The sequence below is a fragment of the Rutidosis leptorrhynchoides genome, chromosome 11 (genome assembly GCF_046630445.1).
Source record: "Rutidosis leptorrhynchoides isolate AG116_Rl617_1_P2 chromosome 11, CSIRO_AGI_Rlap_v1, whole genome shotgun sequence".
Lineage (NCBI taxonomy): Eukaryota > Viridiplantae > Streptophyta > Magnoliopsida > Asterales > Asteraceae > Rutidosis > Rutidosis leptorrhynchoides.
In genome coordinates this window covers 179,175,802-179,189,213 of record NC_092343.1, presented here as the reverse complement: position 1 = coordinate 179,189,213, position 13,412 = coordinate 179,175,802, and positions in this window count along the sequence as shown.

Genomic DNA, 13,412 nt, shown 5'->3' with positions numbered 1-13,412 from the left:
GGTGGTGAAAAAGGTTATGCATGATCAACTATTACATATATACATAAAAGTCAACATGAATACATAAAATGGGTCAAAAGAAGTCACTTGTTTTCAAAACACTCAACATGGGTCAAAAAGGTCACTTGTTAATGGACAAAAGACAATTGTTAATGGAATTTTGCAAGTGGTCAACAATGGAAAAAAATACTGGAATTTTGCAATTGGTCAAAATTGGTCAATTTGAGTCTAATGGATTATAAAAAATATTCACATATGACAATGGTCACTTTTGAGTCTAATGGACTTCACTACCAAAAAACAATCACTTTGGTGCCAATAAGTCTAATGGTCAATTGCAATTTTACTCTACATAAAAAATGGTCAAAAGGAGTCACTACCAAAAGAGTCACTACCAACGGAAATAACAGTTATTCCAATAACAGTGGACACAAAAATGACCATTGTAGAAAGAGTCAATATAACCCAAATCACCAGTTCTTAAGTGGTCGAAACTGCAACATCTAGTAAAGTTCCATACATCGTATAGAAATCACAACATCTAATGGACTTTCAATTGCATAGAGACTGAGTAAAATTCCATACATTGTATAGAGACTGAATAAAATTCCATTGATCAATTGCAATAACAGTTACACTGTAGAAAAACATACACAATGCTCAATTGCAATCCAAATATATTTTCATTGTCTTCTTCAATATATCACATTACAAATAAAAAAGTACTATCTAATTGAAATACCCAAAAAAATAAAAAAAAACAAAAAAAAAAAAACTGAAAATTATAAATTTTTCCATCTTTGCAATTGAGCATCTTTTTCAATTAATATATCTTCAACTGGAGGATCCGCCCAGCAAATGAAACCGCAATTCTTAACTTCCTGTAGCATATCAATTATCTTGTCAATTATATCTATAATTTACTGAATAAAAAAAACAAAATTACTAAATAAACTTACACTTCGAGCACAACAAAAGAACCTACAACCTGGATTCTTTGATGTCTTTGAAATACGAATAACGGACGAAGTTTGATTACCTTGGATCGAAGTTTGATTTGGTGCAGGTCGTGACAGCTTCCGAACTGAATTAGGGTTCTATCCAATTGACTGATATTAGATATGTTTTAAAATATCACGTGAATAGCATATGATTCAGTTACTTCACGGACGTTTACACCAAGTAACAGCAGGGACTAAATTGGGAATGAAAATGGCATTTAGGGACTATTAAAAACGAGTTTGACTGAGAGGGACTAAAAAAAAGAAAAGGAACAAACTGAGGGACGAATTTGAGAATTTTGTCAAAATTTTATTTATTAATAAATGAATTATATTATTTACTCTAATAAATCTTTTAAAAATATAAAACGACGATATTTAAACTATATATTAATCATGTACAGATTTTGGAAATTATTTTGAGTCAAATTGACTTTTGTTGACCTTTACATATTATTCTCGAGCCTTAGGATTGTGATACACTATGACTTGACCTAAGTTGTTAGACAAATATTGACCAACACATAAATATATATAATTAATTTAGGTTCGTGAATTCGAGGCCAACCTTGCACTTGTTCAATGACGTCATATGTATTTTTACTACAAAATACAGTATGGTGAGTTTCATTTGCCTTTTTACCCTTTATATTTTTGGGCTGAGAATACACGCGCAATTTTTATAAGTGTTTTACGAAATAGACACAAGTAATTGAAACTATATTATATGGGTGAATGATCGAAGCCGAATATGCCCCTTTTGCTTGGTAACCTAAGAATTAGTAAACCGATCTACTAATTGACGCGAATCCTAAAGATAGATCTATTGGGCCTAACGAACCCCATCCAAAGTACCGGATGCTTTAGTACTTCGAATTCGTTTTTATCATGTCCGAAGGATTTCCCGGAATGATAGGGGATATTCTTATATGCATCTTGTTAATGTCGGTTACCAGGTGTTCACCATATGAATGATTTTTGTCTCTATGCATGGGACGTATATTTATGAGAATTGGAAATGAAATTCTTGTGGTCTATTAAAATAATGGAAATGAATGATTATGATAAACTAATGAACTCACCAACCTTTTGGTTGACACTTTAAAGCATGTTTATTCTCAGGTGTTAAAGAAATCTTCTGCTGTGCATTTGCTCATTTTAGAGATATTACTTGGAGTCATTCATGGCATATTTTGAAAGACGTTGCATTCGAGTCGTTGAAATTCATCAAGATTATTATTAAGTCAATTATAGTTGGATGGATTATGAAATGGTATGCATGCCATCAACTTTCGTTGTAAAGAAAGTTTGTCTTTTAGAAACGAATGCAATGTTTGTAAAATGTATCATATATAGGTCAAATACCTCGCAATGAAATCAACTATTGTGAATCGTTTATAATGTATATGAACGGGTCCTTTCAAACCTTACTACAACACTTATAGGCAGTGTACCTAATCGTACAGTAGTGTAGTTTTTAGTAAGTCCGGTTCGTCCACAGGGAACTTGCTAAGTTTAACACTATATTTTTAAAGCTATATTTGTATATATATATATATATATATATATATATATATATATATATATATATATATATATATATATATATATATATATATATATATATATATATATATATATATATATATATATATATATATATATATATATATAAATATAAGTAGTATTATTATTATAAAAGGGGGTTTTTACCGTTTAATGACCGGTTTGTCGATTTTAAAACTTTAGTCGCAGTTAAATCCTAATGTAAAATATTAAATATATAAAAGACTTAATTTAAAGCGTAACGTAAATGACAATAATTAAAGTGCGATAAATAAAAGTGCGATAAATAAAATGACAATAAATAAAATTGCGATAATTAAAAGTGCAATTAAATATGAAATAAAGGAATTATGCTTATTTAAACTTCCGTAATCATGATGTTTGACGTGTTGATTTTAGTTTATTACCATGGGTTAATTGTCCTTTGTCCTGGATTATTCAATATGTCCATCTGGTTTTTGTCCATAATGGTCCATCAGTCATAAATATAAAGTGCGAGTGTCCTCGTCAAATTATCCTTATATCCGAAGTCAAATATTCCAACTAATTGGGGACTTAAACTATAACAAGGTCTTAATACTTTGTTTAATAATTACACCAGGATATCGACTGCGTGTAACCCAAGGTTTTAATACTTTGTTAACAATTACGCCAAGTGTCCTTGTACATAATTCACCCCTGTTTTAATAAATCCATTAACTATTAATCCATTCCCGTGTCCGGTTAAATGAACGATTATTTGTACTTATAAATATCCCGCCCATCGTGTCCGATCGAGTGTATGTGGTTATTTATAGGTACATCCAATTGTAAATCTTTATATTAAATTAACAAACTATCATTTAATTAAACAAATATAAAGCCCATTAATAGCCCATAGTCTAATTTCCACAAGTGTCGTTCTTTTGTCCAAACCCCAATTATGGTACAAAGCCCAATTACCCTGTCTTTAATATTTAACCCAACATCACGATTACTTCGGCTTAAATAAGCATAATAATAACTTAGCTACGAGACATTAATTTAAAAAGGTTGAACATAACTTACAATGATTAATAATAGCGTAGCGTTAGACGGACAGAATTTTGACTTACACCCTAACAACATGTGCTAACATACCCTTATTATTATTAAAATTAAAATTAAAATTAAAATTATAATATATATATATATATATATATATATATATATATATATATATATATATATATATATATATATATATACGTGAGATTGAGAGATAGAGAAAAAGATGTGTAAATAAATGGCCAGAACACGCGAAATTTATAGGATGTCTGCTGCTACAGGACACCATGCGATCGCATGGTTTTTGGCCTTCCTGGCCATGCGATCGCATGGCCTACTTTTTCAGTTCACATGTCTTTGTTTTCTTCTTTGCCGACGATTTATATATATAATATATAATATAATATAATATATATATATATATATATATATATATATATATATAATTTTAAGAATTATTTATATATTATATTATATTTATGTGCATAGTTGACTTATAATTTTAGCTCCGTTGCGTCGCGCGTTAAGAGTTGACTCTGGTCCTGGTTCCGGATTTTTGAACATCCTTGCGTACAATTTAATATCTTGTATTTTGCGTTTCGCGTCTTGTACTCTTGTAATTTTGAGACGTTTCTCATCAATAATTTGAACCTCTTGGATTGTACTTTGTACTTTTGAGCTTTTTGGTCATTTGCGTCTTCAATTCGTCGAATCTGTCTTTTGTCTGCACCTTTTATTATTTAAACGAACATCACTTGTAAATAGAACAATTGCAACTAAAAGCTTGTCTTTCTTGAGGGATAATGCTATGAAATATATGTATGTTTTTAGCATTATCAGGTTTCCCCAGCCATTCTAAAGGGTTCTCTACCCTTTTGAGCATCAAGATTGAAGAAGGAATCATACGCTACGATAGGTACTTTCGGTTTCATTTATTTTAGTGATAAGATTATGAATTCCTATTGTTTCGATTGTATTGTTGTAACCTTCATTATTATGATTGGCTAAAGCCTTGTGTGTTTACATTAATGTAAGATTTATGGTTTGGGATTGTTCTATCTTTTAATGTTATTTAAGTTGCTATGATGTTTGATTGATTAAATTACCATGTCCAACCAAAAGAACCATAGTTATGCTAGTATGGTACTTTCCTTCACTTACATAGATTGATAACTACATGTAACACTAGGAACACAATCTATGCTTCAATACTTTTAGTAATCTAGACGGGTAAACATATACTTAATCGACGACTTTGCTATATGTTTAGATCGGTAATTGATTAGGTACTAGAACTACATAGTCATGAATTTACCTCATTTGATTGTTGTAATTTAGGTTTTATGTGAGTTTAACCGGGTTGGGTCTAATTAATCTAATCAATCTAAATCAATTATGTTCTTTCATAGATCCATTGTTGTAAGTATCCATTTACTCTAGTTCAATTATACAAGTTATGAATTGATTTATGTGAGTTTATCAATGTTCATGGCTTGTACTTCAACACTTAGTGATTTAGACATCTACATGTGAGTGTAGGATGGTAATTGAATGGTAACTAGATTTCACAATAGTGTAGTTTATTTAGAGTGATCTTAATAAACTAGGTTTTATGTGAATTCAACCAAGGAAGAGTCTTATTGATTAAACATAGGTAAAGAAGAACTAATGACAAGGTTTATGTGAATTTACTAAGTTTATAGTTCTCGGTTTATAAATATTGTGAGATTGATATGAGCCATTTACATTTACTTGTAACTACATAATAACGGGTTTAACTATAAAAGAACAACCCATATCATTTATCAAGCATTGAAGTAAACACTGCCTTCTCATCCTTGTTATTTATCTCATTTTATTTCTCGTTTGTTACTTAACAATTCTACAATTAAAACTCCCTCTTTAGAATAATTAATCGTTTAAAGTCCTTAAAACAAACTTCTCCATGTGGATCGAACTGGTCAATTTACTTGCTAGTTACTGCATGATCGGGTTTTAGTTTCCTGTATTATGTGTTAATTATTAAGCATATTGTCTACATATTGTCTTGACACATCATCTTTTTGGCGCTGCTGCCGGGGAGCGATTTTGTTTAAAAGATTTTAATAGACTTTTAGTTATTCGATCCTTTCGTGGGAAGTTATTTTCACGAAAGTTACCTGCTTTATTTTTGTTTTTGTTTGTTTTGTTTTTCTTTTGTGGTGTGATTGCAGCTAGGTTACAGGTATAATATGGCTGGGTATGATTATATGATTTTGGAAGCCATGTATGATGTCCAATAATCGGGATCATCGGTTTTCATGGGTATGAATGATGATTGGTATATGGGTTCTTGGGAAGCTAGGGTTGAACCAAGAGGTGTTTGTGACTTATGGAGGTTACTATATGTGTAGTGACCTGAACTTTTCCATGTTTATATATATTAATTGAGATTGATATTTACATGACTAAATGTTTCCAACGTGTTAAGCAATTAAACTTGTTAAGACTTGATTAAATGAAATAAGTTTCATATAGACAATTGATCACCCAAGTTGACCGGCGATTCACGAACGTTACAAAATTGTAAAAACTACATGTTGTGGTATATATAGACATATATATATGGTTGACATAAGATTATGATGAGTAAGCATCTCACTAAATATATTAATAATGTGTGATATACATAAGAAATGAGATTACTAAGTTAAGAAACTCGAAATGATATATATAACGATTATCGTTATGATAACGTCTACTAAATACATATGTATCATATTAAGATATTGATACACTATATTTAACATGATAAAATGATATTTAAATATATCATTAAGTGTGTTAACAATGAACTACATATGTAAAAACAAGACTACTAACTCAAGAATTACGAAACGAGACTTATATGTAACGATTATCGTTGTAACGATATTTTAATGTATATATCATATTAAAAGATATTCATACATCATAATATCATGATAATATAATAATTTAACATCTCATTTGATATAATAAACATTGGATTAACAACATTAATTAAGATCGTTAACTTAAAGGTTTCAAAACAACACTTACAAGTAACGACTAACGAAGACTTAACGACTCCATTAAAATGTATATACATGTTGTGTTTTGATATGTATTCTTACACTTTTGAAAGACTTCAAGACACATATCAAAGTACTTCTACTTAACAAAAATGCTTACAATTACATCCTCGTTCAGTTTCATCAACAATTCTACTCGTATACATCCGTATTCGTACTCGTACAATACACAACTTTTAGATGTATGTACTATTGGTATATACACTCCAATGATAAGCTCTTAGCAGCCCATGTGAGTCACCTAACACATGTGGGAACCATCATTTGGCAACTAGCATGAAATATCTCATAAATTACAAAAATATTAGTAATCATTCATGACTTATGTACATGAAAACAAAATTACATATCCTTTATATCTAATCCATATACCAACGACCAAAAACACCTACAAACACTTTCATTCTTCAATTTTATTCATATAATTGATCTCTCTCAAGTTCCATCTTCAAGTTCTAAGTGTTCTTCATAAATTCCATAAGTATAGTTTCATAAAAATCAAGAATACTACCAAGTTTGCAAGTTTACTTCCAAGCTTTCTAATCCATTCCAAGTAATCATCTAAGATCAAGGAACCTTTGTTATTTACAATAGGTTATCTTTCTAATTCAAGGTAATATTCATATTCAAACTTTGATTCAATTTCTACAACTATAACAATCTTATTTCGAGTGAAAATCTTACTTGAACTGTTTTCGTGTCATGATTCTGCTTCAAGAAATTTCAAGCCATCCAAGGATCCTTTGAAGCTAGATCCATTTTTCTCATTTCCAGTAGTTTTATCCAGAAAACTTGAGGTAGTAATGACGATCATAACATCATTCGATTCATACATATAAAGCTATCTTATTCGAAGGTTTAAACTTGTAATCACTAGAACATAGTTTAGTTAATTCTAAACTTGTTCGCAAACAAAAGTTAATCTGTAGTGACCCGAACTTTTCCATGTTTATATATATTAATTGAGATTGATATTTACATGATTAAATGTTTCCAACATATTAAGCAATCAAACTTGTTAAGACTTGATTAATTGAAATATGTTTCATATAGACAATTGACCACCCAAGTTGACCGGTGATTCACGAACGTTAAAACTTGTAAACACTATACGATGACATATATATGGTTATATATATAGTTAACATGTTTTTATTATAAGTATGTATCTCATTAGGTATTTTAACAATGAGTTATATACATAAAAATGAGACTATTAATTTAAGAAACTCGAAAACGACATATATAACGATTATCGTTATAACAACGTCTTACTAGGTACATATGAATCATATTAAGATATTGATACACTTGGTTAATTATGTTAAATGATAAGTAAATATATTATTAAGTGTATTAACAATGAAATACATATGTAAAAATAAGACTACTAACTTAATGATTTCAAAACGAGACATATATGTAACGATTATCGTTGTAACGACATTTAACTGTATATACATCATACTGAGATATATTATATATCATAATATCATGATAATATAACAATTTAACATCTCATTTGTTATAATAAACAATGGGTTAACAACATTCAACAAGATCGTTAACCTAAAGGTTTCAAAACAACATTTACATGTAACGACTAACGATGACTTAACGACTCAGTTAAAATGTATATACATGTAGTGTTTTAATATGTATTCATACACTTTTGAAAGACTTCAAGACACTTATCAAAATACTTCTACTTAACAAAAATGCTTACAATTACATCCTCGTTCAGTTTCATCAACAATTCTACTCGTATGCACCCGTATTCGTACTCGTACAATACACAGCTTTTAGATGTATGTACTATTGGTATATACACTCTAATGATCAGCTCTTAGCAGCCCATGTGAGTCACCTAACACATGTGGGAACCATCATTTGGCAACTAGCATGAAATATCTCATAAAATTACAAAAATATGAGCAATCATTCATGACTTATTTACATGAAAACAAAATTACATATCCTTTATATCTAATCCATACACCAACGACCAAAAACACCTACAAACACTTTCATTCTTCAATTGTCTTCATCTTATTGATCTCTCTCAAGTTCTATCTTCAAGTTCTAAGTGTTCTTCATATATTTTACAAGTTCTAGTTACATAAAATCAAGAATACTTTCAAGTTTGCTAGCTCACTTCCAATCTTGTAAGGTGATCATCCAACCTCAAGAAATCTTTGTTTCTTACAGTAGGTTATCATTCTAATACAAGGTAATAATCATATTCAAACTTTGGTTCAATTTCTATAACTATAACAATCTTATTTCAAGTGATGATCTTACTTGAACTTGTTTTCGTGTCATGATTCTGCTTCAAGAACTTCGAGCCATCCAAGGATCCATTGAAGCTAGATCCATTTTTCTCTTTTCCAGTAGGTTTATCCAAGGAACTTAAGGTAGTAATGATGTTCATAACATCATTCGATTCATACATATAAAGCTATCTTATTCGAAGGTTTAAACTTGTAATCACTAGAACATAGTTTAGTTAATTCTAAACTTGTTCGCAAATAAAAGTTAATCCTTCTAACTTGACTTTTAAAATCAACTAAACACATGTTCTATATCTATATGATATGCTAACTTAATGATTTAAAACCTGAAAACACGAAAAACACCGTAAAACCGGATTTACGCCGTCGTAGTAACACCGCGGGCTGTTTTGGGTTAGTTAATTAAAAACTATGATAAACTTTGATTTAAAAGTTGTTATTCTGAGAAAATGATTTTTATTATGAATATGAAACTATATCCAAAAATTATGGTTAAACTTAAAGTGGAAGTATGTTTTCTAAAATGGTCATCTAGACGTCGTTCTTTCGACTGAAATGACTACCTTTACAAAAATGACTTGTAACTTATTTTTCCGACTATAAACCTATACTTTTTCTGTTTAGATTCATAAAATAGTGTTCAATATGAAACCATAGCAATTTGATTCACTCAAAACGGATTTAAAATGAAGAAGTTATGGGTAAAACAAGATTGGATAATTTTTCTCATTTTAGCTACGTGAAAATTGGTAACAAATCTATTCCAACCATAACTTAATCAACTTGTATTGTATATTATGTAATCTTGAGATACCATAGACACGTATACAATGTTTCGACCTATCATGTCGACACATCTATATATATTTCGGAATAACCATAGACACTCTATATGTGAATGTTGGAGTTAGCTATACAGGGTTGAGGTTGATTCCAAAATATATATAGTTTGAGTTGTGATCAATACTGAGATACGTATACACTGGGTCGTGGATTGATTCAAGATAATATTTATCGATTTATTTCTGTACATCTAACTGTGAACAACTAGTTGTAGGTTACTAACGAGGACAGCTGACTTAATAAACTTAAAACATCAAAATATATTAAAAGTGTTGTAAATATATTTTGAACATACTTTGATATATATGTATATATTGTTATAGGTTCGTGAATCAACCAGTGGCCAAGTCTTACTTCCCGACGAAGTAAAAATCTGTGAAAGTGAGTTATAGTCCCACTTTTAAAATCTAATATTTTTGGGATGAGAATACATGCAGGTTTTATAAATGATTTACAAAATAGACACAAGTACGTGAAACTACATTCTATGGTTGAATTATCGAAATCAAATATGCCCCTTTTATTAAGTCTGGTAATCTAAGAATTAGGGAACAGACACCCTAATTGACGCGAATCCTAAAGATAGATCTATTGGGTCTAACAAACCCCATCCAAAGTACCGGATGCTTTAGTACTTCGAAATTTATATCATATCCGAAGGGTGTCCCGGAATGATGGGGATATTCTTATATATGCATCTTGTTAATGTCGGTTACCAGGTGTTCACCATATGAATGATTTTTATCTCTATGTATGGGATGTGTATTGAAATATGAAATCTTGTGGTCTATTATTATGATTTGATATATATAGGTTAAACCTATAACTCACCAACATTTTTGTTGACATTTTAAGCATGTTTATTCTCAGGTGATTATTAAGAGCTTCCGCTATCGCATACTTAAATAAGGACGAGATTTGGAGTCCATGCTTGTATGATATTGTGTAAAAACTGCATTCAAGAAACTTATTTTGTTGTAACATATTTGTATTGTAAACCATTATGTAATGGTCGTGTGTAAACAGGATATTTTAGATTATCATTATTTGATAATCTACGTAAAGCTTTTTAAACCTTTATTGATGAAATAAAGGTTATGGTTTGTTTTAAAAATGAATGCAGTCTTTGAAAAACGTCTCATATAGAGGTCAAAACCTCGCAACGAAATCAATTAATATGGAACGTTTTTAATCAATAAGAACGGGACATTTCAGTTGGTATCCGAGCATTGGTCTTAGAGAACCAGAAAATTTGCATTAGTGTGTCTTATCGAGTTTGTTAGGATGCATTAGTGAGTCTGGACTTCGACCGTGTTTTCCTTAAAAATGATTGCTTAACATTTTTGTTGGAAACTATATATTTTTAACATATGAATATTATGTGATATATTAATCTCTTATCGTGTTTGATATTATGTGATAGATGTCTACCTCTAGAACAAGTCCCATTGACTCACCTAATAATAATGAAGAGTCAAATGTAAATTGGAATGATTCGTGGACTGATTCACAAGTTCCCGAAGAGGAACCGGAAGAAGAGTCGGAACCGGAAGAAGAATCGGAACCGGAAGAAGAATCGGAACCGGAAGAAGAAATAGAACCGGTGGGGGAAATAATAAAACGGTTAAGTAAAAGGAAATCCTCAACCAACCGACCAAGGTTAATTATGGTCAATGGTGTTTCCGCCAAGGAAGCAAAATATTGGGAGGATTACCAATTCTCCGATGAATCGGATTCCGACGAGAATTCCGATGATGTTATAGAAATTACCCCAACTGAATTTAAAAAGGCAAAAGAAAATAATAAGGGAAAGGGCATAAAAATAGGGAAATCTAATTCCAACCCCGATGAACTTTATATGTATCGTCAACCCCCGAAGTCCTTAAGTTGTAACAATGACCCGGGAACCTCTAAACCACCAGGTTTTTCTAAACCAATGTGGATAACGATGGCTCGTATTAGGGGAACATCATATATCCCTAGAAACTTGGCAAAACGAACCAAAACCGAACAAGAAGAAACGAGCGAGTCAGAATAAGATAGTTATATTCGTGTGGTGTAATATATGTAATATAGTGTGCTTATGCTTTATGATATATGTAAAAATTGCTTGTATTAATAAGTATTTTTTTTATGAATCTAACTCTTGTCTATTTTACAGTATAAAAACACAAAATGGATAGACAACCCAATATTTTAAGAGACCTACCCGGAGACATGATTGATGAAATCTTGTCTAGAGTCGGTCAGAATTCCTCGGCACAACTATTTAAGGCGAGATCAGTTTGTAAGACATTCGAAGAACGTTCCAAGAATGCCTTGGTTTATAAAAGGCTTTTGTTCGGAAGATGGGGAATATCACATTGGGAAATCCATAAGTTACGATGTGTTTACTTTGATGCATATATTGCGGGGAACCCAAATGCTATTTTACGCAACGGGTTAAGAAATTATTTTGACTCAGTATATCCGAATATAGGACTTCGTGATTTAGAAAAAGCGGCTAACATGCAACATAAAGAAGCATGTTATGCTTACGGGTTAGTAATGTTCGCTTCTCACCAAAGTGAGAACAAGAACATCGGGCTACAACTATTAAACAAAACGTTCCCACAAGTGACGGAGTCGGTAATTGGGGTAAGAAATGAGGTTTTTAGGTTATTACGAGACTGTTGGTCATTACGTAACCCTCGTCCCTTTGATGACATTACAACACGCTGTCTTATCAACGGCCATAACGGTTATGTTCCACAAGACCAAGGATGGGAAGTAGTCCTAGTAAAACCAGAATGCATGACTTGTTTCTGGACGTATGAATTACGTGTCTTTATTGCCTTTGCTGAACGACTTGTGTACTAGCTAGAATTATCTTCACAACCATCTTGTATCAAATTTATTGTGTGCTATATTTCATGATATATGTAAAATAAGCGGTATTGTAAGTTTGTAAAATATTGTGTAAAAGTTTGAACGCGAAATATTATTATAATCAGTTTTTCATATAGAATTGTAGTAGTTGAATTGTATATTAGCTATTAAGTATGAACTTAACGGGTAGGTACTACCCGCATTTAAACTTATAAAACGCTAATATGAAGAAAAAGCTTTTATAAATGAGTTCATATTATGCTACGAAATACTATTAACTACTCTTAATATTCTGTATGATTAACTTGTTCCATTTGACTATTTTGAAGGAAATGGCACCGACTACTCGACACACCGTGAATATGAATGAAGAGGAATTTCGTACTTTTCTAGCTTCAAACATAGCCGCAGTACAGGCTGCGCTACATACCAACAATAACCTTGGATCTAGCAGTACAGGAGATCGTGTAGGATGCACCTACAAAGAATTCACTGCCTGCAAACCTTTGGAATTTGATGGAACCGAAGGACCGATCGGATTGAAAAGGTGGACTGAGAAGGTCGAATCGGTGTTTGCCATAAGTAAGTGTACTGAAGAGGACAAAGTGAAGTACGCTACGCATACCTTCACAGGTTCTGCATTAACATGGTGGAATACCTATCTAGAGTAAGTGGGACAAGACGATGCGTACGCACTACCGTGGTCAGCATTCAAGCACTTGATG